The 25,944-nt window shown below is 55.5% G+C and overlaps 1 long non-coding RNA gene across 1 annotated transcript in view; it reads left to right on the plus strand.

Moving 5' to 3' along the window:
• Positions 1 to 1,758: 1,758 nt before the first annotated feature.
• The window catches only part of LOC137341423 (uncharacterized), a 42,197-nt gene continuing 18,011 nt past the window's right edge, over positions 1,759 to 25,944 (plus strand). The window contains exon 1 of the long non-coding RNA XR_010967037.1: positions 1,759 to 1,942. This is a non-coding gene — a long non-coding RNA (uncharacterized lncRNA). The remainder of the gene's footprint in view (positions 1,943 to 25,944) is intronic.

Raw genomic sequence — 25,944 nt, forward strand, 5'->3', positions numbered from 1 at the left:
CTACTAAGCCATCAGGGTAACCCCTAATTATTAATCCTATCAACGGTGGTTACAGTTCAGGCTCATTCCCAACTCCTTCAATTCCTGTTTGTGGTAAAATATAATTTCCAAAGGTCAGGCCCCCTGTGATGAGGATCTCACACCTTCACCTGCGGTGTGAATGGAAAGTATCTTCCACAAGATTAACAAATACCCTTTTATTTCAATTAAAAGTCAGCTATGGGTCAATTGGTATCACTCTCTGAGTCAGAGGGTCTTAGGTTCAAGTCTCACTCCAGAGACTTGGGCACACAATCCAGGCCGACACTCCAGTGTAGTACTGAGGGAGTGCTGCACTGTCGGAGGTGCCGTCTTTCGGATGAGACGTTAAACTGAGGCCTCGTCTGCCCTCTCAAGTATACGGACATACGAATTAAGAGCAGGAGTAGGGCATTCGACCCCTCGCTCCTGCTCTGCCATTTGATAAGATCATGGCTGATCTGATTGCGACCTCAATCCTACTTTCCCGTCTACCTACTATAACCTTTGACTCCCTTGTTAATCAGAAATCTATCGAACGCAGCCTTAAAAATATTCAATGACCCTGCCTCCACCGCTCTCTGGGGAAGGGAGTTCCACAGACTCACGACCCTCTGAGAGAAAATATTCTCCTCATCTCCATCTTAAACAGGAGACCCCTTATTTTTAAACTATGGCCCCTAGTTCTAGTCTCTCCCACAAGGGGAAACGTAGAAGAGCCCACAACACTATTTCGAAGAAGAGCAGAGACGTTCTCCTGGTGTCCTGGCCAATATTTATCCCTCAACCAACATCACTAAAACAGATTATCTGGTCATTATCAGATTGCTGTTTGTGGGATCTTGCTGTGCACAAAATGGCTGCCTCATTTCTTACATTACAACAGTGACTACACTTTAAAAGGTACTTTGTTGGCCGTAAAGCGCTTTGGGACGTCTTAAGGTCATGAAAGGCATTACATAAATACAAGTCTTTCTTTCTTTCCTTCCAGTACAGCGCCAGTTCACCTATGAACACTTTAGGTCGGGTTAGGGTGGGTGGGAGAGAGGGCCCCTCCCTTCAATCTATTCCCAATCACTTCTACTCTGAGAAGGACACACTCTGAGGAAGTGAATGAACCTAAACACTAGACTTTACAGTAAACAAAGTGTTCCTGCGGTGCACCAACATTCCCAGAAAGTTACAACAATCAAAGAAAATCGAGTCCCAGCCAAGCCTTCGAGCCTCTGCTACTCCCAAATTATTGGGCCATAACAAATGCTCGAGCACCCGGTGGGCACCCCAGCGTGTGAATAATATTGTGTTTCATCAGTGTGCCTGGGGAGAACCTTCTAGAATGTTCCACAGCCTGTTCACTTCTTTTCAGCTGGGAGTTGCGAGTGTACAAAATGGCAGCTCCCTTCACCAGTGAACGCTGCGACGGGGAGTGGAGCCAGATCAGTAATAGGAAGCATGTGTCAGTCCCAGGCGGACAGACTGCTGTGAAATCTCCACCCACACAAAGTCATCAGCAAAAAAAAAAACATTTTTATTTAAGCAGATGGAGTTGATTTCAAAAATAACTGGAATGCTTTCACCCAATCTGTCTTGTTCGAGTTTTATCTGCAAAAACAGGCAGTTATTAAATTCCTGACGTTCCTGCGATGCACTCTCGCCTCCGAGTCAGAAGGTCACGGGTTCGAGCCCCACTCCCACAGACTTGAGCACATCATCCAATCTGACACTCCAGTGCAGTACTGAGGGAGTGCCGCACTGTCGGAGGCGCCTCGGTTTAACATCTCATCCCAAAGACGGCACCTCCGACAGTGCTGCACTCCCTCCCTGGAATGCCAACCTGGATTATGTGCTCAAATCCTGGAGTGGGACTTGAACCCACAACTTTCTGACTCGGAGGCAAATATGACATGAGACCACAAGATCACAGGTACGATCGCCGGAGACGCTGAGTCGGCTAATCTCAGTTCGGGAAACGGTAGGGTGTGGGATAATTGGACTCGGTGCGCCCCTAGGCTAGAGAGGGGGACATTTTGGGCATGGTCCCGGCCCCCTGGACACTGAGTGACCCCCTGCCGGGAGAGGTGTGGATGTGGACAGAGTGTGAGGATCAGATTGGCCAAGCTGCGATGCCATTCATGGGGGAATAGCATGCTGACACTGACTGTCCAGGCTCTCACGTAAGGTTGCAGAGGGATGTTGACCCTGTGAATCTGTAGCTCAGTGTGAGCCAGAAACTCCAGGAGAGAAGGTGAGAAAATAGAACGTACAACTAGTTCGAGGAACTCCTCACTGAGAAAAGCATGCACCTCGAACCCTGACACCAGCAGATGCTCCGCAAACAACTTCTCACACCTCCTGCTGGCCCTTTCCTTAGTTTCGTTCTCTTTCTCTTATCCTTTCCATCAGTCGGGATCATAGAAGGAGCTGTGGCCTAGAAATCGGACCAGACCACAAATTAATGAAGATTTCTGGACTACTTTTGTCTGCTCTGGAGAGAGTTTATTCCAGTCATGGGAGGTCCGGGAGGGCTGCTTTTGGGGCTGGAGGACGAGGGGGAGCAGAAGGGAAGACAGGAGAGTGTAGGAGCAGCTGGGAGCAGAGGGAGGAGGAGGGCAGGGCGGATCTCCAGGGAGCACTTCTCATACATGAACTTCACTGAGGAGCAGTGTGTGAGATGCCTTTGCTTCACCAGGGAGTCTATCACTGAGCTTTATCGCTGCTGCAGCCACAACATGAGCATCGCACGGCACTGCCTGCGGCTGTCAAGGTCACCGTGGCCCTGAACTTTCATGCCATGGGCTCCTTCCAGGCTGCAGCAGTTGACATCAGTGACATCTCCCAGTGCACTGCTGTATCAGGGAGGTCACCGAGGCTCCACACCAGGAGGGACACCTGCACCTCCTTCCCCATGGACGAAGCAAAGCAGGACGAGAGAACACTAGGCTTCACCCGCACAGCAGGCTTCCCCAGTGTGCGAGGTGCCATTGACTGCACCCACATTGCCTTGCATGCTCCCCATCACCATCCTGGCATCTTTATCAATAGAAAAGGATTCCACTCCCTCAACGTACAGCTGGGTTGTGACCATCACGCAGGTCTGTGCCCGGTATCCTGGCAGCAGTCATGACTCACTCATCCTGCGCCACTCCTCTGTGCTGCCTTTGTCCCAGTCAGACCCTCGAGTTACAGACTGGCTACTGGGTGACAAGGAATATCCCCTCCAGACAAGGCTCATGACTCCTGTCAGAGACCCGGGCACAGCTGCAGAGCTGACCGACAACGAGGAACATCATCGAGCGCTTCCGCTGCCTGGACCATTCCGGAGGGGCTTTGCAGTACAGCCCTGAGAGGGTATCCAGATTTGTGGTTGTCTGCTGTATGCTCCACAACTTCACCATCATGAGGGACCAGCCCTTACCATCTCCTGGGCAGCAACAAGTGGAGGAAGAGGAAGAGGAGAAGGAGAAAGAAGAGGAAGAGGGCAAGAAGGAGGAAGAGCAGGAGCAGGAGGAAGAGGAGGAGCAGGAGGAAGAGGAGGAGCAGGAGGAAGAGGAGGAGCAGGAGGAAGAGGAAGAGGAGGAAGGGTAGCAGGGAGAAGAGGAGCAGCAGGAGGTAGAGAAGCAGGAGGACGAGGAGGAAGAGGAGCAGGAGAAGCATTGACCGCCAGCGCCTCTAGCTGCCTGAGCTCTCAGAAAACAACTGATCCAAGTAGCTCACCTGAACCATCCCTCCCATCCCCAATACACACAGCAGTCCCACAATCCTTATCACCGTCCTTACTACCACCATCCGATTACCTTCCTTCAGTCCAGCCTCATGGGTCTTACCTTTATAGTCAGAAACGGGAGAATTTATAATGGGGAACAAGGAAATGGCAGAGCAGTTAAACAAATACTTTGGTTCTGTCTTCACGGAAGAGGACACAAATAACTTCCCAGGAATGCGAAGGAACCAAGGGACGAGTGAGAAGGAGGAATTAAAGGAAATTAGTATTAGTAAAAAAAAGTGCTGGAGAAATTAATGGGACTGAAAGCCGATAAATCCCCAGGGCCTGATAATCTGCATCCCAGAGTACTAAAAGAGGTAGCCATGGAAATAGTGGATGCATTGGTTGTCATCTTCCAAAATTCTATAGATTATGAAACAGTTCCTGCAGATTGGAGGGTGGCAAATGTAATCCCAATATTTAAAAAAGGAGGGAGAGAAAACAGGGAACTACAGACCAGTTAGCCTAACATCAGTAGTAGGGAAAATGCTATTATAAAGGATGTGATAACAGGGCACTTAGAAAATATCAACGGGATTAGACAAAGTCAACATGGATTTATGAAAGGGAAATCATGTTTGACAAACCTACTGGAGTTTTTTGAGGATGTAACTGGTAGAATAGGTAAGGGAGAACCAGTCGATGTGGTTTATTTGGATTTTCAGAAGGCCTTTGATAAAGTCCCACATAAGAGGTTACTGTGCAAAATTAAAGCACATGGGATTGGGGGTAATATACTGGCATGGATTGAAAATTGGTTAACAGACAGGAAACAGAGAGTAGGAATAAATGGGTCTTTTTCGGTGTGGCAGGCGGTGACTAGTGGGGTACCGCAGGGATCAGTGCTTGGGCCCCAGCTATTCACAATATATATCAATGATTTGGATGATGGAACCAAATGTAATATTTCCAAGTTTGCTGACAACACAAAACTAGTTGGGATTGTGAGTTGTGAGGAGGATGCAAAGAGGCTTCAAGGCGATTTAGACAAGTTGGGTGAGTGGGCAAATACATGGCAGATGCAGTATAATGTGGATAAATGTGAAGTTATCCACTTGGGAAGGAAAAACAGAAAGGCAGAGTATTATTTAAATGGTGATAGATTGGGAAATGTTGATGTACAAAGGGACCTGGGTGTCCTTGTACACCAGTCACTGAAAGCAAACATGTAGGTGCAGCAAGCAGTTAGGAAGGCAAATGGTATGTTGGCCTTCATTGCAAGAGGATTTGAGTACAGGAGCAAGGATGTCTTACTGCAGTTATACAGGACCTTGGTGAGACCACACCTGGAGTATTGTGTGCAGTTTTGGTCTCCTTACCTAAGAAAGGATATACTTGCCATAGAGGGAGTGCAGCGAAGGTTCACCAGACTGATCCCTGGGATGGCAGGACTGTCGTATGAGGAGAGATTGGGTCGACTCGGCCTGTATTCACTCGAGTTTAGAAGAATGAGAGGGGATCTCATTGAAACGTATAAAATTCTGACAGGGCTAGACAGACTGGATGCAGGGAGGATGTCTCCCCTGACTGGGGGAGTCTAGAACGAGGGGTCACAGTCTCAGGATACGGGGTAGGACATTTAGGACTGAGATGAGGAGAAATTTCTTCACTCAGAGGGTGGTGAACCTGTGGAATTCTCTACCACAGAAGGCTGTGGAGGCCAAGTCACTAATATATTTAAGAAGGAGCTGGATAGATTTCTAGACACAAAAGGCATCAAGGGGTATGGGGAGAGAGCGGGAATATGGTATTGAGATAGAGGATCAGCCATGATCATATTGAACGGTGGAGCAGCTCAAAGGGCCGAATGGCCTACTCCTGCTCCTATTTTCTATGTTTCTATGTTTCAACTGACTATAGTTATTTACACCAACACCAAATCCAGAAAACTGAAACTTTTCTTCAACAACTCACTTCAGATTAGAATAACAGTTAACGGCAATAATTATGAATGATCCTTGTGTAACCCTTTAGTGCCTGTCTTCAGTGCTTATTTCCCTGTCCTAGTGCTCGTATGAAGTGTTTCCCCAGTGGCTACAGGAGGTGGGAGGCTCCTGAGCTTCCACTGGGGACACTTCAGGTGGCCGTGCTGGGCAACCTCGAGCAGCTCTGGGCCTTGAGGGCCCGGCTACAGACTGCAGCATCCCGGCCTGGGCTGGGGGGGCAGTTGGGCCCAGCTAGCTGTGTGGCACTGACACGGGCACGGGCGGAGTGGGTGGTGGGCGAGCATCCTGAGAGGACACCAGGTGCCTCTCCCATGGAGCCAAGGCCACTCTCCTGATGCTCAGTACTGGAATGAGGGAAAAGGCCACCTTAGGGAGTGGAGGGGGGAGGGGGAATAGTGGCTCCGAGCTCACAGCTGGGGGGGTGGGGCGGGGGAATTGGGGGAGGGTTAACGAGGGAACTATTGTGAATGTGGAGAGAAATGTTGAATCCGTTCCTGAAGGAGGAGCTGGGAGGACTCATTGTAACAGAAGTAACAGAGAGGATCGATGAGGGTAGTGCGGTTGATGTTGTGTATATGGACTTTCAAAAGGCGTTTGATAAAGTGCCACAAAATAGACTTGTTAGCAAACTTGAAGCCCATAGGATTAAAAGGACAGTGACAGCGTGGAAAACAAAATTGGCTGAGGGACAGAAAGCAGAGAGTAGTGGTGAACGGTTGTTTTTCAGTCAGGTGTGAAGTATACAGTGGTGTTCCCCAGGGGTCAGTATTAGGACCACTGCTCGTTTTGATATATATTAATGACCTGGACTTGGGTATAGAGGGTATAATTTCTAAATCTGCAGCTGACACTAAACTTGGAAATGTAGTAAACAATGTGGAGGATAGTAACAGACTTCAGGGGGACACAGACTGGTGAAATGGGCAGATACATGGCAGATGGCCGATAACAGAGAAGTGTGAAGTGATATATTTTGGTAGGAAGAATGAGGAGAGGCAATATAAACTAAATGGTACAATTTTAAAGGGAGTGCAGGAACAGAGAGACCTGGGGGTATATGTACACAAATCTTTGAAGGTGGCAGGACTAGATGAAAAGGCTGCTAAAAAAGGCATATTGGATCCTGGGCTTTGTTAATAGAGGCAAAGAGTATAAAAGCAAGGAAGTTATGCTAAACCTTTATAAAACACTGGTTAGGCCCCACTGGAGAATTGTGTTCAATTCTGGGGCCCACACTTTAGGAAGGATGTCAAGGCCTTAGAGAGGGTGCAGAAGAGATTGACCAGAATTGTACCAGGGCTGAAATACTTCAGTTATATGGAGAGACTGGAAAATCTGGAGTTGGTCTCCTTACAACAGAGAAGGTTAAGAGGAGATTTGATAGAGGTGTTCAAAATCATTAACGGTTTTGATAGAGTAAATAAGGAGAAACTGTTTCCAGAGGCAGGAAGGTCGGTAACCAGAGGATACAGACTTAAGATAATTGTCAAAAGAACCAGAGGCGACATGAGGAAACATTTTTTTACGCAGTGAGTTGTTATGATCTGGAAATCACTGCCTGAAAGGGTGGTGGAAGCAGATTCAATAATAACTTTCAAAAGGAAATTGGATAAATACTTGAAGGGGGAAAATTTACAGGGCTATGGGGAAAGAGCAGGGGGGTGGGACTGATTGGATAACTCTTTCAAAGAGCCAGCACAGACACGATGGGACGAATGGCCTCCTTTTGTGCTGTATGATTCTATGATTTTATGACTCTATTGGGAGGTGAGTACAACACATGGTTTGGTTTAGGCGTGACAATAATAGCATGTTGGAAAAAAGTGATACTTACAGAGCGTGTGCAAGGCTTATAATAAACGATAGATGGATTATAATTAGAAACAGGGTGATAGTTTATTGCCTCACTCTTCGCAATACAATTAAATGAAGTAAATCAGATTCCCAGCGACTTAAATCCAGTTTGTGTGTTTGGTTTGGAAACTTTTTAAAAATTCTCTCCAACAAAATGTCCCGTCTGCTCCTCATTGTAGAATTTTGTGATATTTCCCCCGACGGAGGACCGGCTGTTTCTGGTCCTGGAACAGAAAGTCTTGTTTATCTTTTTTTTGATTCTTGGCTCTTTGCCCCAGAGTGAACTCAATCTTTCCCCCACCTCGACTTTCCCATCCCACACGCCCCACCCTGTTCTCACTCCCCTCTCCCCTCCCCTCCCCCCGATTCCACCCTTCCAGTTGCACAGTTGGTTAATACCAGGTCACACCAGCAGTACCGTGGGGGGATTCTGTTGCTTGGAATGGACCTGGGCATGAGACAGAGAACCAGCTGGACTCGAGCTGCTTCTGTTCGCCCTTTTGGGTGGTGTCCTTTAGGGTGCTTCATTCCTTTATCTACTGGGGATCCCCGTGCTTTGTGATGTCTTTGCTTGTAACCTGGCAGGGCTGTGAAACTGGAGTCAGTGGACAGGGGCTGTGGGAGCTCTGTGCTGGAGTCAGTGTACTGGGGCTGTGGGAGCTCTGTGCTGGAGTCAGTGTACAGGGGCTGTGGGAGCTCGATGCTGGAGTCAGTGTACAGGGGCTGTGCGAGCTCTGTGCTGGAGTCAGTGTACAGGGGCTGTGGGAGCTCTGTGCTGGAGTCAGTGGACTGGGGCTGTGGGAGCTCTGTGCTGGAGTCTGTGTGCTGGGGCTGTGGGAGCTCTGTGCTGGAGTCAGTGTACTGGGGCTGTGGGAGCTCTGTGCTGGAGTCAGTGTACAGGGGCTGTGGGAGCTCTGTGCTGGAGTCAGTGTACTGGGGCTGTGGGAGCTCTGTGCTGGAGTCAGAGCACTGGGGCTGTGGGAGCTCTGTGCTGGAGTCAGTGCACTGGAGCTGTGGGAGCTCTGTGCTGGAGTCAGTGTACTGGGGCTGTGGGAGCTCTGTGCTGGAGTCAGTGTACAGGGGCTGTGGGAGCTCTGTGCTGGAGTCAGTGTACTGGGGCTGTGGGAGCTCTGTGCTGGAGTCAGAGCACTGGGGCTGTGGGAGCTCTGTGCTGGAGTCAGTGCACTGGAGCTGTGGGAGCTCTGTGCTGGAGTCTGTGTGCTGGGGCTGTGGGAACTCTGTGCTGGAGTCAGTGCACTGGGCCTGTGGGAGCTCTGTACTGGAGTCAGTGTACAGGGGCTGTGGGAGCTCTGTGCTGGAGTCAGTGTACTGGGGCTGTGGGAGCTCTGTGCTGGAGTCAGTGTACAGGGGCTGTGGGAACTCTGTGCTGGAGTCAGTGTACAGGGGCTGTGGGAACTCTGTGCTGGAGTCAGTGTACTGGGGCTGTGGGAACTCTGTGCTGGAGTCAGTGTACAGGGGCTGTGGGAGCTCTGTGCTGGAGTCAGTGCACTGGGGCTGTGGGAGCTCTGTGCTGGAGTCAGTGTACAGGGGCTGTGGGAGCTCTGTGCTGGAGTCAGTGTACAGGGGCTGTGGGAGCTCTGTGCTGGAGTCAGTGCACTGGGGCTGTGGGAGCTCTGTGCTGGAGTCAGTGTACAGGGGCTGTGGGAGCTCTGTGCTGGAGTCAGTGTACTGGGGCTGTGGGAGCTCTGTGCTGGAGTCAGTGTACAGGGGCTGTGGGAGCTCTGTGCTGGAGTCAGTGTCCTGGGGCTGTGGGAGCTCTGTGCTGGAGTCAGTGTACAGGGGCTGTGGGAGCTCTGTGCTGGAGTCTGTGCACTGGAGCTGTGGGAGCTCTGTGCTGGAGTCAGTGTACTGGGGCTGTGGGAGCTCTGTGCTGGAGTCAGTGTACAGGGGCTGTGGGAGCTCTGTGCTGGAGTCAGTGTAAGAACATAAGAACATAAGAACATAAGAAATTGGAGCAGGAGTAGGCCAATCGGCCCCTCGAGCCTGCTCCGCCATTCAATAAGATCATGGCTGATCTGATCCCAACCACAAATCTAAAGAACACAAGAAGTCGGAGCAGGACCCGGCCACATAGCCCCTGGGCCCTCTCCGCCACCCACAGGGCATTGACCGATCCGAACTCAGCTTCATGTCCAATTTCCTGCCCGCTCCCCATAACCCCTAATTCCCTTTACTTCTAGGAAACTGTCTATTTCTGTTTTAAATTTATCTAATGATGTAGCTTCCACAGCTTCCTGGGGCAGCAAATTCCACAGACCTACCACCCTCTGAGTGAAGAAGTTTCTCCTCATCTCAGTTTTGAAAGAGCAGCCCCTTATTCTAAGATTATGCCCCCTAGTTCTAGTTTCACCCATCTTTGGGAACATCCTTACTGCATCCACCCGATCAAGACCCTTCACAATCTTATATGTTTCAATAAGATCGCCTCTCATTCTTCTGAACTCCAATGAGTAGAGTCCCAATCTACTCAACCTCTCCTCATATGTCCGCCCCCTCATCCCCGGGATTAACCGAGTGAACCTTCTTTGTACTGCCTCGAGAGCAAGTATGTCTTTTCTTAAGTATGGAGACCAAAACTGTATGCAGTATTCCAGGTGCGGTCTCACCAATACCTTATATAACTGCAGCAATACCTCCCTGTTTTTATATTCTATCCCCCTAGCAATAAAAGCCAACATTCCGTTGGCCTTCTTGATCACCTGCTGCACCTGCATACCAACTTTTTGATTTTCTTGCACTAGGACCCCCAGATCCCTTTGTACTGCAGTACTTTCCAGTCTCTCGCCATTAAGAAAATAACTTGCTCTCTGATTTTTCCTGCCAAAGTGCATAACCTCACATTTTCCAATATTATATTGCATCTGCCAAATCTCCGCCCACTCACCCAGCCTGTCTATATCCCCTTGCAGGTTTTTTATGTCCTCCTCACTCTCTACTTTCCCTCCCATCTTTGTATCATCTGCAAATTTTGATATGTTGCACTCGGTCCCCTCCTCCAAATCGTTAATATAGATTGTAAAGAGTTGGGGACCCAGCACCGACCCCTGTGGAACACCACTGGTTACTGGTTGCCAGTCCGAAAATGAACCATTTATCCCAACTCTCTGCTTCCTGTTCGATAACCAATCCTCCACCCATGCCAGAATATTACCCCCAATCCCGTGATTTTTTATCTTAAGTAATAATCTTTTATGTGGCACCTTGTCGAATGCCTTCTGGAAGTCTAAATACACTATGTCCACTGGTTCCCCTTTATCCACCCTATACGTTATATCCTCGAAGAACTCAAGCAAATTTGTCAGACATGACTTCCCCTTCATAAAGCCATGCTGACTTTGTCCTATTAAATTATGCTTATCTAAATGTTCCGTTACTGTCTCCTTAATAATAGACTCCAAAATTTTACCCACCACAGATGTTAAGCTAACTGGCCTATAATTTCCAGCCTTCTGCCTACTACCCTTTTTAAATAACGGTGTTACATTGGCAGTTTTCCAATCTGCCGGGACCTCTCCTGAGTCCAGGGAATTTTGGAAAACTATCACCAAAGCATCCACAATCCCTACTGCCACTTCCCTCAAGACCCAAGGATGGAAGCCATCAGGTCCAGGGGATTTATCCGCCTTGAGTCCCATTATTTTACTGAGTACCATCTCTTGAGTGATTTTAATCGTATTTAGCTCCTCCCCCCCGAGAGTCCCCTGTTTGTCCAGTGTTGGGATATTCTTAGTGTCCTCTACTGTAAAGACTGAAACAAAATATTTGTTCAGCATTTTTGCCATCTCCATGTTTCCCACCATGAATTTCCCGGTCTCATCCTCTAAGGGACCTATGTTTGCCTTAGCCACCCTTTTTCTTTTTATATAACGATAGAAACTCTTGCTATCTGTTTTTATATTTTTTGCTAATTTCTTTTCATAATCTAACTTCCCTTTCTCTGTGCTGGAGTCAGTGTACAGGGGCTGTGGGAGCTCTGTGCTGGAGTCAGTGTACAGGGGCTGTGGGAGCTCTGTGCTGGAGTCAGTGTACAGGGTCTGTGGGAGCTCTGTGCTGGAATCAGTGTACAGGGGCTGTGGGAGCTCTGTGCTGGAGTCAGTGCACAGGGGCTGTGGGAGCTCTGTGCTGGAGTCAGTGTACTGGGGCTGTGGGAGCTCTGTGCTGGAGTCAATGTACAGGGGCTGTGGGAGCTCTGTGCTGGAGTCAGTGTACAGGGGCTGTGGGAGCTCTGTGCTGGAGTCAGTGTACAGGGGCTGTGGGAGCTCTGTGCTGGAGTCAGTGCACAGGGACTGTGGGAGCTCTGAGCTGGAGTCAGTGTACTGGGGCTGTGGGAGTTCTGTGCTGGAGTCAGTGTCCTGGGGCTGTGGGAGTTCTGTGCTGGAGTCAGTGTACAGGGGCTGTGGGAGCTCTGTGCTGGAGTCTGTGTACTGGGGCTGTGGGAACTCTGTGCTGGAGTCAGTGTACTGGGGCTGTGGGAGCTCTGTGCTGGAGTCAGTGTACAGGGGCTGTGGGAGCTCTGTGCTGGAGTCAGTGTACAGGGGCTGTGGGAGCTCTGTGCTGGAGTCTGTGTACTGGGGCTGTGGGAACTCTGTGCTGGAGTCAGTGTACTGGGGCTGTGGGAGCTCTGTGCTGGAGTCAGTGTACAGGGGCTGTGGGAGCTCTGTGCTGGAGTCAGTGCACAGGGGCTGTGGGAGCTCTGTGCTGGAGTCAGTGCACTGGGCCTGTGGGAGCTCTGTGCTGGAGTCAGTGCACTGAGGCTGTGGGAGTTCTGTGCTGGAGTCAGTGTACAGGGGCTGTGGGAGCTCTGTGCTGGAGTCAGTGCACAGGGGCTGTGGGAGCTCTGTGCTGGAGTCAGTGTACAGGGGCTGTGGGAGCTCTGTGCTGGAGTCAGTTTACTGGGGCTGTAGGAGCTCTGTGCTGGAGTCAGTGCACAGGGACTGTGGGAGCTCTGAGCTGGAGTCAGTGTACTGGGGCTGTGGGAGTTCTGTGCTGGAGTCAGTGTCCTGGGGCTGTGGGAGTTCTGTGCTGGAGTCAGTGTACAGGGGCTGTGGGAGCTCTGTGCTGGAGTCTGTGTACTGGGGCTGTGGGAGCTCTGTGCTGGAGTCAGTGCACAGGGGCTGTGGGAGCTCTGTGCTGGAGTCAGTGTACAGGGGCTGTGGGAGCTCTGTGCTGGAGTCAGTGTACTGGGGCTGTGGGAGCTCTGTGCTGGAGTCAGTGTACTGGGGCTATGGGAGCTCTGTGCTGGAGTCAGTGTACTGGGGCTGTGGGAGCTCTGTGCTGGAGTCAGTGTACAGGGGCTGTGGGAGCTCTGTGCTGGAGTCAGTGTACTGGGGCTGTGGGAGCTCTGTGCTGGAGTCAGTGTACAGGGGCTGTGGGAGCTCTGTGCTGGAGTCAGTGTACAGGGGCTGTGGGAGCTCTGTGCTGGAGTCAGTGTACAGGGGCTGTGGGAGCTCTGTGCTGGAGTCAGTGTACAGGGGCTGTGGGAGCTCTGTGCTGGAGTCAGTGTACAGGGGCTGTGGGAACTCTGTGCTGGAGTCAGTGCACTGGGGCTGTGGGAGCTCTGCACTGGAGTCAGTGTACAGGGGCTGTGGGAGCTCTGTGCTGGAGTCAGTGCACTGGGGCTGTGGGAGCTCTGTGCTGGAGTCAGTGTACAGGGGCTGTGGGAGCTCTGTGCTGGAGTCAGTGTACTGGGGCTGTGGGAGCTCTGTGCTGGAGTCAGTGTACTGGGGCTGTGGGAGCTCTGTGCTGGAGTCAGTGTACAGGGGCTGTGGGAGCTCTGTGCTGGAGTAAGTGTACTGGGGCTGTGGGAGCTCTGTGCTGGAGTCAGTGTACAGGGGCTGTGGGAGCTCTGTGCTGGAGTAAGTGTACTGGGGCTGTGGGAACTCTGTGCTGGAGTCAGTGCACTGGAGCTGTGGGAGCTCTGTGCTGGAGTCAGTGTACTGGGGCTGTGGGAGCTCTGTGCTGGAGTCAATGTACAGGGACTGTGGGAGCTCTGTGCTGGAGTCAGTGTACTGGGGCTGTGGGAGCTCTGTGCTGGAGTCAGTGTACTGGGGCTGTGGGAGCTCTGTGCTGGAGTCAGTGCACAGGGGCTGTGGGAACTCTGTGCTGGAGTCAGTGCACTGGGGCTGTGGGAACTCTGTGCTGGAGTCAGTGTACTGGGGCTGTGGGAGTTCTGTGCTGGAGTCAGTGTACAGGGGCTGTGGGAGCTCTGTGCTGGAATATGTGCACAGGGGCTGTGGGAGCTCTGTGCTGGAGTCAGTGCACTGAGGCTGTGGGAGCTCTGTGCTGGAGTCTGTGTACTGGGGCTGTGGGAGCTCTGTGCTGGAGTCAGTGTACTGGGGCTGTGGGAGCTCTGTGCTGGAGTCAGTGTACTGGGGCTGTGGGAGCTCTGTGCTGGAGTCAGTGTACAGGGGCTGTGGGAGCTCTGTGCTGGAGTCAGTGTACAGGGGCTGTGGGAGCTCTGTGCTGGAGTCAGTGTACAGGGGCTGTGGGAGCTCTGTGCTGGAGTCAGTGTACAGGGGCTGTGGGAGCTCTGTGCTGGAGTCAGTGTACAGGGGCTGTGGGAGCTCTGTGCTGGAGTCAGTGTACTGGGGCTGTGGGAGCTCTGTGCTGGAGTCAGTGCACAGGGGCTGTGGGAGCTCTGTGCTGGAGTCAGTGTACTGGGTCTGTGGGAGCTCTGTGCTGGAGTCAGTGTACAGGGACTGTGGGAGCTCTGTGCAGGAGTCAGTGTAGTGGGGCTGTGGGAGTTCTGTGCTGGAGTCAGTGTACTGGGGCTGTGGGAGCTCTGTGCTGGAGTCTGTGTACTGGGGCTGTGGGAACTCTGTGCTGGAGTCAGTGCACTGGGGTTGTGGGAGCTCTGTGCTGGAGTCAGTGTACTGGGGCTGTGGGAGCTCTGTGCTGGAGTCAGTGTACTGGGGCTGTGGGAGCTCTGTGCTGGAGTCAGTGTACAGGGGCTGTGGGAGCTCTGTGCTGGATTCAGTGCACTGGGGCTGTGGGAGCTCTGTGCTGGAGTCAGTGTACAGGGGCTGTGGGAGCTCTGTGCTGGAGTCAGTGTACTGAGGCTGTGGGAGTTCTGTGCTGGAGTCAGTGTACAGGGGCTGTGGGAGCTCTGTGCTGGAGTCAGTGCACAGGGGCTGTGGGAGCTCTGTGCTGGAGTCAGTGTACAGGGGCTGTGGGAGCTCTGTGCTGGAGTCAGTGTACTGGGGCTGTGGGAGCTCTGTGCTGGAGTCAGTGCACAGGGGCTGTGGGAGCTCTGTGCTGGAGTCAGTGTACAGGGGCTGTGGGAGCTCTGTGCTGGAGTCAGTGTACAGGGGCTGTGGGAGCTCTGTGCTGGAGTCAGTGTACAGGGGCTGTGGGAGCTCTGTGCTGGAGTCAGTGTACTGGGGCTGTGGGAGCTCTGTGCTGGAGTCAGTGTACAGGGGCTGTGGGAGCTCTGTGCTGGAGTCAGTGTACAGGGGCTGTGGGAGCTCTGTGCTGGAGTCAGTGTACAGGGGCTGTGGGAGCTCTGTGCTGGAGTCAGTGTACAGGGGCTGTGGGAGCTCTGTGCTGGAGTCAGTGTCCAGGGGCTGTGGGAGCTCTGTGCTGGAGTCAGTGCACAGGGGCTGTGGGAGCTCTGTGCTGGAGTCAGTGCACAGGGGCTGTGGGAGCTCTGTGCTGGAGTCAGTGTACAGGGGCTGTGGGAGCTCTGTGCTGGAGTCAGTGTACAGGGGCTGTGGGAGCTCTGTGCTGGAGTCAGTGTACAGGGGCTGTGGGAGCTCTGTGCTGGAGTCAGTGTGCAGGGGCTGTGGGAGCTCTGTGCTGGAGTCAGTGTACTGGGGCTGTGGGAGCTCTGTGCTGGAGTCAGTGTACAGGGGCTGTGGGAGCTCTGTGCTGGAGTCAGTGTACTGGGGCTGTGGGAGCTCTGTGCTGGAGTCAGTGTACTGGGTCTGTGGGAGCTCTGTGCTGGAGTCAGTGTACAGGGGCTGTGGGAGCTCTGTGCTGGAGTCTGTTTACTGGGGCTGTGGGAACTCTGTGCTGGAGTCAGTGTACTGGGGCTGTGGGAGCTCTGTGCTGGAGTCAGTGTACAGGGGCTGTGGGAGCTCTGTGCTGGAGTCAGTGTACTGGGGCTGTGGGAGCTCTGTGCTGGAGTCAGTGTACTGGGGCTGTGGGAGCTCTGTGCTGGAGTCTGTGTGCTGGGGCTGTGGGAACTCTGTGCTGGAGTCAGTGTACTGGGGCTGTGGGAGCTCTGTGCTGGAGTCAGTGTACAGGGGCTGTGGGAGTTCTGTGCTGGAGTCAGTGTACAGGGGCTGTGGGAGCTCTGTGCTGGAGTCAGTGTACTGAGGCTGTGCGAGCTCTGTGCTGGAGTCAGTGTACTGGGGCTGTGGGAGCTCTGTGCTGGAGTCAGTGTACAGGGGCTGTGGGAGCTCTGTGCTGGATTCAGTGCACTGGGGCTGTGGGAGCTCTGTGCTGGAGTCAGTGTACAGGGGCTGTGGGAGCTCTGTGCTGGAGTCAGTGCACTGGGCCTGTGGGAGCTCTGTGCTGGAGTCAGTGTACTGGGGCTGTGGGAGCTCTGTGCTGGAGTCAGTGTACAGGGGCTGTGGGAGCTCTGTGCTGGAGTCAGTGTACTGGGGCTGTGGGAGCTCTGTGCTGGAGTCAGTGTACAGGGGCTGTGGGAGCTCTGTGCTGGAGTCAGTGCACAGGGGCTGTGGGAGCTCTGTGCCGGAGTCAGTGGACTGGGGCTGTGGGAACTCTGTGCTGGAGTCTGTGTGCTGGGGCTGTGGGAGTTCTGTGCTGGAGTCAGTGTACTGGGGCTGTGGGAACTCTGTGCTGGAATCAGTGCACTGAGGCTGTGCGAGCTCTGTGCTGGAGTCAGTGTACTGGGGCTGTGGGAGCTCTGTGCTGGAGTCAGTGTACTGGGGCTGTGGGAGCTCTGTGCTGGAATCAGTGCACTGAGGCTGTGCGAGCTCTGTGCTGGAGTCAGTGTACTGGGGCTGTGGGAGCTCTGTGCTGGAGTCAGTGTACAGGGGCTGTGGGAGCTCTGTGCTGGAGTCAGTGTACTGAGGCTGTGGGAGTTCTGTGCTGGAGTCAGTGCACAGGGGCTGTGGGAGCTCTGTGCTGGAGTCAGTGTACTGGGGCTGTGGGAGCTCTGTGCTGGAGTCAGTGTACAGGGGCTGTGGGAGCTCTGTGCTGGAGTCAGTGTACTGGGGCTGTGGGAGCTCTGTGCTGGAGTCAGTGCACAGGGGCTGTGGGAGCTCTGTGCTGGAGTCAGTGTACAGGGGCTGTGGGAGCTCTGTGCTGGAGTCAGTGTACTGGGGCTGTGGGAGCTCTGTGCTGGAGTCAGTGTACAGGGGCTGTGGGAGCTCCGTGCTGGAGTCAGTGTACAGGGACTGTGGGAGCTCTGTGCTGGAGTCAGTGTACAGGGGCTGTGGGAGCTCTGTGCTGGAGTCAGTGTACAGGGGCTGTGGGAGCTCTGTGCTGGAGTCAGTGTACAGGGGCTGTGGGTTCTCTGTGCTGGAGTCAGTGTACAGGGGCTGTGGGAGCTCTGTGCTGGAGTCAGTGTACTGGGGCTGTGGGAGCTCTGTGCTGGAGTCAGTGTACAGGGGCTGTGGGAGCTCTGTGCTGGAGTCAGTGTACAGGGGCTGTGGGAGCTCTGTGCTGGAGTCAGTGTACAGGGGCTGTGGGAGCTCTGTGCTGGAGTCAGTGTCCAGGGGCTGTGGGAGCTCTGTGCTGGAGTCAGTGCACAGGGGCTGTGGGAGCTCTGTGCTGGAGTCAGTGTACAGGGACTGTGGGAGCTCTGTGCTGGAGTCAGTGTACAGGGGCTGTGGGAGCTCTGTGCTGGAGTCAGTGTGCAGGGGATGTGGGAGCTCTGTGCTGGAGTCAGTGTACAGGGGCTGTGGGAGCTCTGTGCTGGAGTCAGTGTACAGGGGCTGTGGGAGCTCTGTGCTGGAGTCAGTGTACTGGGGCTGTGGGAGCTCTGTGCTGGAGTCAGTGTGCAGGGGCTGTGGGAGCTCTGTGCTGGAGTCAGTGTACAGGGGCTGTGGGAGCTCTGTGCTGGAGTCAGTGTACTGGGGCTGTGGGAGCTCTGTGCTGGAGTCAGTGTACAGGGGCTGTGGGAGTTCTGTGCTGGAGTCAGTGTCCTGCGGCTGTGGGAGTTCTGTGCTGGAGTCAGTGTACAGGGGCTGTGGGAGCTCTGTGCTGGAGTCTGTTTACTGGGGCTGTGGGAACTCTGTGCTGGAGTCAGTGTACTGGGGCTGTGGGAGCTCTGTGCTGGAGTCAGTGTACAGGGGCTGTGGGAGCTCTGTGCTGGATTCAGTGCACTGGGGCTGTGGGAGCTCTGTGCTGGAGTCAGTGTACAGGGGCTGTGGGAGCTCTGTGCTGGAGTCAGTGCACTGGGCCTGTGGGAGCTCTGTGCTGGAGTCAGTGTACTGGGGCTGTGGGAGCTCTGTGCTGGAGTCAGTGTACAGGGGCTGTGGGAGCTCTGTGCTGGAGTCAGTGTACTGGGGCTGTGGGAGCTCTGTGCTGGAGTCAGTGTACAGGGGCTGTGGGAGCTCTGTGCTGGTGTCAGTGTACAGGGGCTGTGGGAGCTCTGTGCTGGAGTCAGTGTACTGGGGCTGTGGGAGCTCTGTGCTGGAGTCAGTGTACTGGGGCTGTGGGAGCTCTGTGCTGGAGTCAGTGTACAGGGGCTGTGGGAGCTCTGTGCTGGAGTCAGTGTACAGGGGCTGTGGGAGCTCTGTGCTGGAGTCAGTGTACAGGGGCTGTGGGAGCTCTGTGCTGGAGTCAGTGTACAGGGGCTGTGGGAGCTCTGTGCTGGAGTCAGTGTACAGGGGCTGTGGGAGCTCTGTGCTGGAGTCAGTGTACAGGGGCTGTGGGAGCTCTGTGCTGGAGTCAGTGGACTGGGGCTGTGGGAGCTCTGTGCTGGAGTCAGTGTCCAGGGGCTGTGGGAGCTCTGTGCTGGAGTCAGTGTACTGGGGCTGTGGGAGCTCTGTGCTGGAGTCAGTGTACAGGGGCTGTGGGAGCTCTGTGCTGCAGTCAGTGTACAGGGGCTGTGGGAGCTCTGTGCTGGAGTCAGTGTACAGGGGCTGTGGGAGCTCTGTGCTGGAGTCAGTGCACTGGGGCTGTGGGAGCTCTGTGCTGGAGTCAGTGCACAGGGGCTGTGGGAGCTCTGTGCTGGAGTCAGTGTACTGGGGCTGTGGGAGCTCTGTGCTGGAGTCAGTGTACTGGGGCTGTGGGAGCTCTGTGCTGGAGTCAGTGTACAGGGGCTGTGGGAGCTCTGTGCTGGAGTCAGTGTACAGGGACTGTGGGAGCTCTGTGCAGGAGTCAGTGTAGTGGGGCTGTGGGAGTTCTGTGCTGGAGTCAGTGCACAGGGGCTGTGGGAGCTCTGTGCTGGAGTCTGTGTACTGGGGCTGTGGGAACTCTGTGCTGGAGTCAGTGCACTGGGGCTGTGGGAGCTCTGTGCTGGAGTCAGTGTACTGGGGCTGTGGGAGCTCTGTGCTGGAGTCAGTGTACTGGGGCTGTGGGAGCTCTGTGCTGGAGTCAGTGTACAGGGGCTGTGGGAGCTCTGTGCTGGAGTCTGTGTGCTGGGGCTGTGGGAACTCTGTGCTGGAGTCTGTGTGCTGGGGCTGTGGGAGTTCTGTGCTGGAGTCAGTGTACAGGGGCTGTGGGAACTCTGTGCTGGAGTCAGTGCACTGAGGCTGTGCGAGCTCTGTGCTGGAGTCAGTGTACTGGAGCTGTGGGAGCTCTGTGCTGGAGTCAATGTACAGGGGCTGTGGGAGCTCTGTGCTGGATTCAGTGCACTGGGGCTGTGGGAGTTCTGTGCTGGAGTCAGTGTACAGGGGCTGTGGGAACTCTGTGCTGGAGTCAGTGCACTGAGGCTGTGCGAGCTCTGTGCTGGAGTCAGTGTACTGGAGCTGTGGGAGCTCTGTGCTGGAGTCAGTGTACAGGGGCTGTGGGAGCTCTGTGCTGGAGTCAGTGTACAGGGGCTGTGGGAGCTCTGTGCTGGAGTCAGTGCACTGGGCCTGTGGGAGCTCTGTGCTGGAGTCAGTGTACTGAGGCTGTGGGAGTTCTGTGCTGGAGTCAGTGTACAGGGGCTGTGGGAGCTCTGTGCTGGAGTCAGTGTACTGGGGCTGTGGGAGCTCTGTGCTGGAGTCAGTGTACAGGGGCTGTGGGAGCTCTGTGCTGGAGTCAGTGTCCTGGGGCTGTGGGAGCTCTGTGCTGGAGTCAGTGTACTGGGGCTGTGGGAGATCTTTGCTGGAGTCAGTGCACAGGGGCTGTGGGAGCTCTGTGCTGGAGTCAGTGTACAGGGGCTGTGGGAGCTCTGTGCTGGAGTCAGTGTACAGGGGCTGTGGGAGCTCTGTGCTGGAGTCAGTGTACAGGGGCTGTGGGAGCTCTGTGCTGGAGTAAGTGTACAGGGGCTGTGGGAGCTCTGTGCTGGATTCAGTGCACTGGGGCTGTGGGAGCTCTGTGCTGGAGTCAGTGTACAGGGGCTGTGGGAGCTCTGTGCTGGAGTCAGTGGACTGGGGCTGTGGGAGCTCTGTGCTGGAGTCAGTGTACAGGGGCTGTGGGAGCTCTGTGCTGGAGTCAGTGTCCTGGGGCTGTGGGAGCTCTGTGCTGGAGTCAGTGTACTGGGGCTGTGGGAGATCTGTGCTGGAGTCAGTGCACAGGGGCTGTGGGAGCTCTGTGCTGGAGTCAGTGTACAGGGGCTGTGGGTGCTCTGTGCTGGAGTCAGTGTACTGGGGCTGTGGGAGCTCTGTGCTGGAGTCAGTGTGCAGGGGCTGTGGGAGCTCTGTGCTGGAGTCAGTGTACAGGGGCTGTGGGAGCTCTGTGCTGGAGTCAGTGTACTGGGGCTGTGGGAGCTCTGTGCTGGAGTCAGTGTACAGGGGCTGTGGGAGTTCTGTGCTGGAGTCAGTGTCCTGGGGCTGTGGGAGTTCTGTGCTGGAGTCAGTGTACAGGGGCTGTGGGAGCTCTGTGCTGGAGTCTGTTTACTGGGGCTGTGGGAACTCTGTGCTGGAGTCAGTGTACTGGGGCTGTGGGAGCTCTGTGCTGGAGTCAGTGTACAGGGGCTGTGGGAGCTCTGTGCTGGATTCAGTGCACTGGGGCTGTGGGAGCTCTGTGCTGGAGTCAGTGTCCAGGGGCTGTGGGAGCTCTGTGCTGGAGTCAGTGCACTGGGCCTGTGGGAGCTCTGTGCTGGAGTCAGTGTACTGGGGCTGTGGGAGCTCTGTGCTGGAGTCAGTGTACAGGGGCTGTGGGAGCTCTGTGCTGGAGTCAGTGTACTGGGGCTGTGGGAGCTCTGTGCTGGAGTCAGTGTACAGGGGCTGTGGGAGCTCTGTGCTGGTGTCAGTGTCCAGGGGCTGTGGGAGCTCTGTGCTGGAGTCAGTGTACTGGGGCTGTGGGAGCTCTGTGCTGGAGTCAGTGTACTGGGGCTGTGGGAGCTCTGTGCTGGAGTCAGTGTACAGGGGCTGTGGGAGCTCTGTGCTGGAGTCAGTGTACAGGGGCTGTGGGAGCTCTGTGCTGGAGTCAGTGTGCAGGGGCTGTGGGAGCTCTGTGCTGGAGTCAGTGTACAGGGGCTGTGGGAGCTCTGTGCTGGAGTCAGTGTACAGGGGCTGTGGGAGCTCTGTGCTGGAGTCAGTGTACAGGGGCTGTGGGAGCTCTGTGCTGGAGTCAGTGGACTGGGGCTGTGGGAGCTCTGTGCTGGAGTCAGTGTCCAGGGGCTGTGGGAGCTCTGTGCTGGAGTCAGTGCACAGGGGCTGTGGGAGCTCTGTGCTGGAGTCAGTGTACTGGGGCTGTGGGAGCTCTGTGCTGGAGTCAGTGTACTGGGGCTGTGGGAGCTCTGTGCTGGAGTCAGTGTACAGGGGCTGTGGGAGCTCTGTGCTGGAGTCAGTGTACAGGGACTGTGGGAGCTCTGTGCAGGAGTCAGTGTAGTGGGGCTGTGGGAGTTCTGTGCTGGAGTCAGTGCACAGGGGCTGTGGGAGCTCTGTGCTGGAGTCTGTGTACTGGGGCTGTGGGAACTCTGTGCTGGAGTCAGTGCACTGGGGCTGTGGGAGCTCTGTGCTGGAGTCAGTGTACTGGGGCTGTGGGAGCTCTGTGCTGGAGTCAGTGTACTGGGGCTGTGGGAGCTCTGTGCTGGAGTCAGTGTACAGGGGCTGTGGGAGCTCTGTGCTGGAGTCTGTGTGCTGGGGCTGTGGGAACTCTGTGCTGGAGTCTGTGTGCTGGGGCTGTGGGAGTTCTGTGCTGGAGTCAGTGTACAGGGGCTGTGGGAGCTCTGTGCTGGAGTCAGTGTACAGGGGCTGTGGGAACTCTGTGCTGGAGTCAGTGCACTGAGGCTGTGCGAGCTCTGTGCTGGAGTCAGTGTACTGGAGCTGTGGGAGCTCTGTGCTGGAGTCAGTGTACAGGGGCTGTGGGAGCTCTGTGCTGGATTCAGTGCACTGGGGCTGTGGGAGCTCTGTGCTGGAGTCAGTGTACAGGGGCTGTGGGAGCTCTGTGCTGGAGTCAGTGCACTGGGCCTGTGGGAGCTCTGTGCTGGAGTCAGTGTACTGAGGCTGTGGGAGTTCTGTGCTGGAGTCAGTGTACAGGGGCTGTGGGAGCTCTGTGCTGGAGTCAGTGTACTGGGGCTGTGGGAGCTCTGTGCTGGAGTCAGTGTACAGGGGCTGTGGGAGCTCTGTGCTGGAGTCAGTGTCCTGGGGCTGTGGGAGCTCTGTGCTGGAGTCAGTGTACTGGGGCTGTGGGAGATCTGTGCTGGAGTCAGTGTACTGAGGCTGTGGGAGCTCTGTGCTGGAGTCAGTGTACAGGGGCTGTGGGAGCTCTGTGCTGGAGTCAGTGTACAGGGGCTGTGGGAGCTCTGTGCTGGAGTAAGTGTACAGGGGCTGTGGGAGCTCTGTGCTGGATTCAGTGCACTGGGGCTGTGGGAGCTCTGTGCTGGAGTCAGTGTACAGGGGCTGTGGGAGCTCTGTGCTGGAGTCAGTGGACTGGGGCTGTGGGAGCTCTGTGCTGGAGTCAGTGTACAGGGGCTGTGGGAGCTCTGTGCTGGAGTCAGTGTACTGGGGCTGTGGGAGCTCTGTGCTGGAGTCAGTGTACTGGGGCTGTGGGAGCTCTGTGCTGGAGTCAGTGTACACGGGCTGTGGGAGCTCTGTGCTGGAGTCAGTGTACAGGGACTGTGGGAGCTCTGTGCAGGAGTCAGTGTAGTGGGGCTGTGGGAGTTCTGTGCTGGAGTCAGTGTACAGGGGCTGTGGGAGCTCTGTGCTGGAGTCTGTGTACTGGGGCTGTGGGAACTCTGTGCTGGAGTCAGTGCACTGGGGCTGTGGGAGCTCTGTGCTGGAGTCAGTGTACTGGGGCTGTGGGAGCTCTGTGCTGGAGTCAGTGTACTGGGGCTGTGGGAGCTCTGTGCTGGAGTCAGTGTACAGGGGCTGTGGGAGCTCTGTGCTGGAGTCTGTGTGCTGGGGCTGTGGGAACTCTGTGCTGGAGTCTGTGTGCTGGGGCTGTGGGAGTTCTGTGCTGGAGTCAGTGTACAGGGGCTGTGGGAACTCTGTGCTGGAGTCAGTGCACTGAGGCTGTGGGAGCTCTGTGCTGGAGTCAGTGTACAGGGGCTGTGGGAGCTCTGTGCTGGAGTCTGTGTGCTGGGGCTGTGGGAACTCTGTGCTGGAGTCTGTGTGCTGGGGCTGTGGGAGTTCTGTGCTGGAGTCAGTGTACAGGGGCTGTGGGAACTCTGTGCTGGAGTCAGTGCACTGAGGCTGTGCGAGCTCTGTGCTGGAGTCAGTGTACTGGGGCTGTGGGAGCTCTGTGCTGGAGTCAGTGTACTGGGGCTGTGGGAGCTCTGTGCTGGATTCAGTGCACTGGGGCTGTGGGAGCTCTGTGCTGGAGTCAGTGTACAGGGGCTGTGGGAGCTCTGTGCTGGAGTCAGTGCACTGGGCCTGTGGGAGCTCTGTGCTGGAGTCAGTGTACTGAGGCTGTGGGAGTTCTGTGCTGGAGTCAGTGTACAGGGGCTGTGGGAGCTCTGTGCTGGAGTCAGTGTACTGGGGCTGTGGGAGCTCTGTGCTGGAGTCAGTGTGCAGGGGCTGTGGGAGCTCTGTGCTGGAGTCAGTGCACAGGGGCTGTGGGAGCTCTGTGCTGGAGTCAGTGTCCAGGGGCTGTGGGAGCTCTGTGCTGGAGTCAGTGTACTGGGGCTGTGGGAGCTCTGTGCTGGAGTCAGTGTGCAGGGACTGTGGGAGCTCTGTGCTGGAGTCAGTGTACAGGGGCTGTGGGAGCTCTGTGCTGGAGTCAGTGTGCAGGGACTGTGGGAGCTCTGTGCTGGAGTCAGTGTACTGGGGCTGTGGGAGCTCTGTGCTGGAGTCAGTGCACAGGGGCTGTGGGAGCTCTGTGCTGGAGTCAGTGTACTGGGGCTGTGGGAGCTCTGTGCTGGAGTCAGTGTGCAGGGACTGTGGGAGCTCTGTGCTGGAGTCAGTGTACAGGGGCTGTGGGAGCTCTGTGCTGGAGTCAGTGTACAGGGGCTGTGGGAGCTCTGTGCTGGAGTCAGTGTACAGGGGCTGTGGGTTCTCTGTGCTGGAGTCAGTGTACAGGGGCTGTGGGAGCTCTGTGCTGGAGTCAGTGTACAGGGGCTGTGGGAGCTCTGTGCTGGAGTCAGTGTCCAGGGGCTGTGGGAGCTCTGTGCTGGAGTCAGTGCACAGGGGCTGTGGGAGCTCTGTGCTGGAGTCAGTGTACAGGGGCTGTGGGAGCTCTGTGCTGGAGTCAGTGTACAGGGGCTGTGGGAGCTCTGTGCTGGAGTCAGTGTACAGGGGCTGTGGGAGCTCTGTGCTGGAGTCAGTGTACTGGGGCTGTGGGAGCTCTGTGCTGGAGTCAGTGTACAGGGGCTGTGGGAGCTCTGTGCTGGAGTCAATGTACTGGGGCTGTGGGAGCTCTGTGCTGGAGTCAGTGTACAGGGGCTGTGGGAGTTCTGTGCTGGAGTCAGTGTCCTGGGGCTGTGGGAGTTCTGTGCTGGAGTCAGTGTACAGGGGCTGTGGGAGCTCTGTGCTGGAGTCTGTTTACTGGGGCTGTGGGAACTCTGTGCTGGAGTCAGTGTACTGGGGCTGTGGGAGCTCTGTGCTGGAGTCAGTGTACAGGGGCTGTGGGAGCTCTGTGCTGGATTCAGTGCACTGGGGCTGTGGGAGCTCTGTGCTGGAGTCAGTGTACAGGGGCTGTGGGAGCTCTGTGCTGGAGTCAGTGCACTGAGCCTGTGGGAGCTCTGTGCTGGAGTCAGTGTACTGGGGCTGTGGGAGCTCTGTGCTGGAGTCAGTGTACAGGGGCTGTGGGAGCTCTGTGCTGGAGTCAGTGTACTGGGGCTGTGGGAGCTCTGTGCTGGAGTCAGTGTACAGGGGCTGTGGGAGCTCTGTGCTGGAGTCAGTGTCCAGGGGCTGTGGGAGCTCTGTGCTGGAGTCAGTATACAGGGGCTGTGGGAGCTCTGTGCTGGATTCAGTGCACTGGGGCTGTGGGAGCTCTGTGCTGGAGTCAGTGTACTGGGGCTGTGGGAGCTCTGTGCTGGAGTCAGTGTACAGGGGCTGTGGGAGCTCTGTGCTGGAGTCAGTGCACTGGGCCTGTGGGAGCTCTGTGCTGGAGTCAGTGTACTGGGGCTGTGGGAGCTCTGTGCTGGAGTCAGTGTACAGGGGCTGTGGGAGCTCTGTGCTGGAGTCAGTGTACTGGGGCTGTGGGAGCTCTGTGCTGGAGTCAGTGTACAGGGGCTGTGGGAGCTCTGTGCTGGAGTCAGTGTCCAGGGGCTGTGGGAGCTCTGTGCTGGAGTCAGTGTACAGGGGCTGTGGGAGCTCTGTGCTGGAGTCAGTGTACTGGGGCTGTGGGAGCTCTGTGCTGGAGTCAGTGTACAGGGGCTGTGGGAGCTCTGTGCTGGAGTCAGTGTACAGGGGCTGTGGGAGCTCTGTGCTGGAGTCAGTGTCCAGGGGCTGTGGGAGCTCTGTGCTGGAGTCAGTGCACAGGGGCTGTGGGGGCTCTGTGCTGGAGTCAGTGTACAGGGGCTGTGGGAGCTCTGTGCTGGAGTCAGTGTACAGGGGCAGTGGGAGCTCTGTGCTGGAGTCAGTGTACAGGGGCTGTGGGAGCTCTGTGCTGGAGTCAGTGTGCAGGGGCTGTGGGAGCTCTGTGCTGGAGTCAGTGTACAGGGGCTGTGGGAGCTCTGTGCTGGAGTCTGTGTGCTGGGGTTGTGGGAGCTCTGTGCTGGAGTCAGTGTACAGGGGCTGTGGGAGTTCTGTGCTGGAGTCAGTGTCCTGGGGCTGTGGGAGTTCTGTGCTGGAGTCAGTGTCCAGGGGCTGTGGGAGCTCTGTGCTGGAGTCAGTGTACAGGGGCTGTGGGAGCTCTGTGCTGGAGTCAGTGTACTGGGGCTGTGGGAGCTCTGTG

The sequence above is a fragment of the Heptranchias perlo genome, chromosome 23, assembly GCF_035084215.1.
Source record: "Heptranchias perlo isolate sHepPer1 chromosome 23, sHepPer1.hap1, whole genome shotgun sequence".
Classification (NCBI taxonomy): domain Eukaryota; kingdom Metazoa; phylum Chordata; class Chondrichthyes; order Hexanchiformes; family Hexanchidae; genus Heptranchias; species Heptranchias perlo.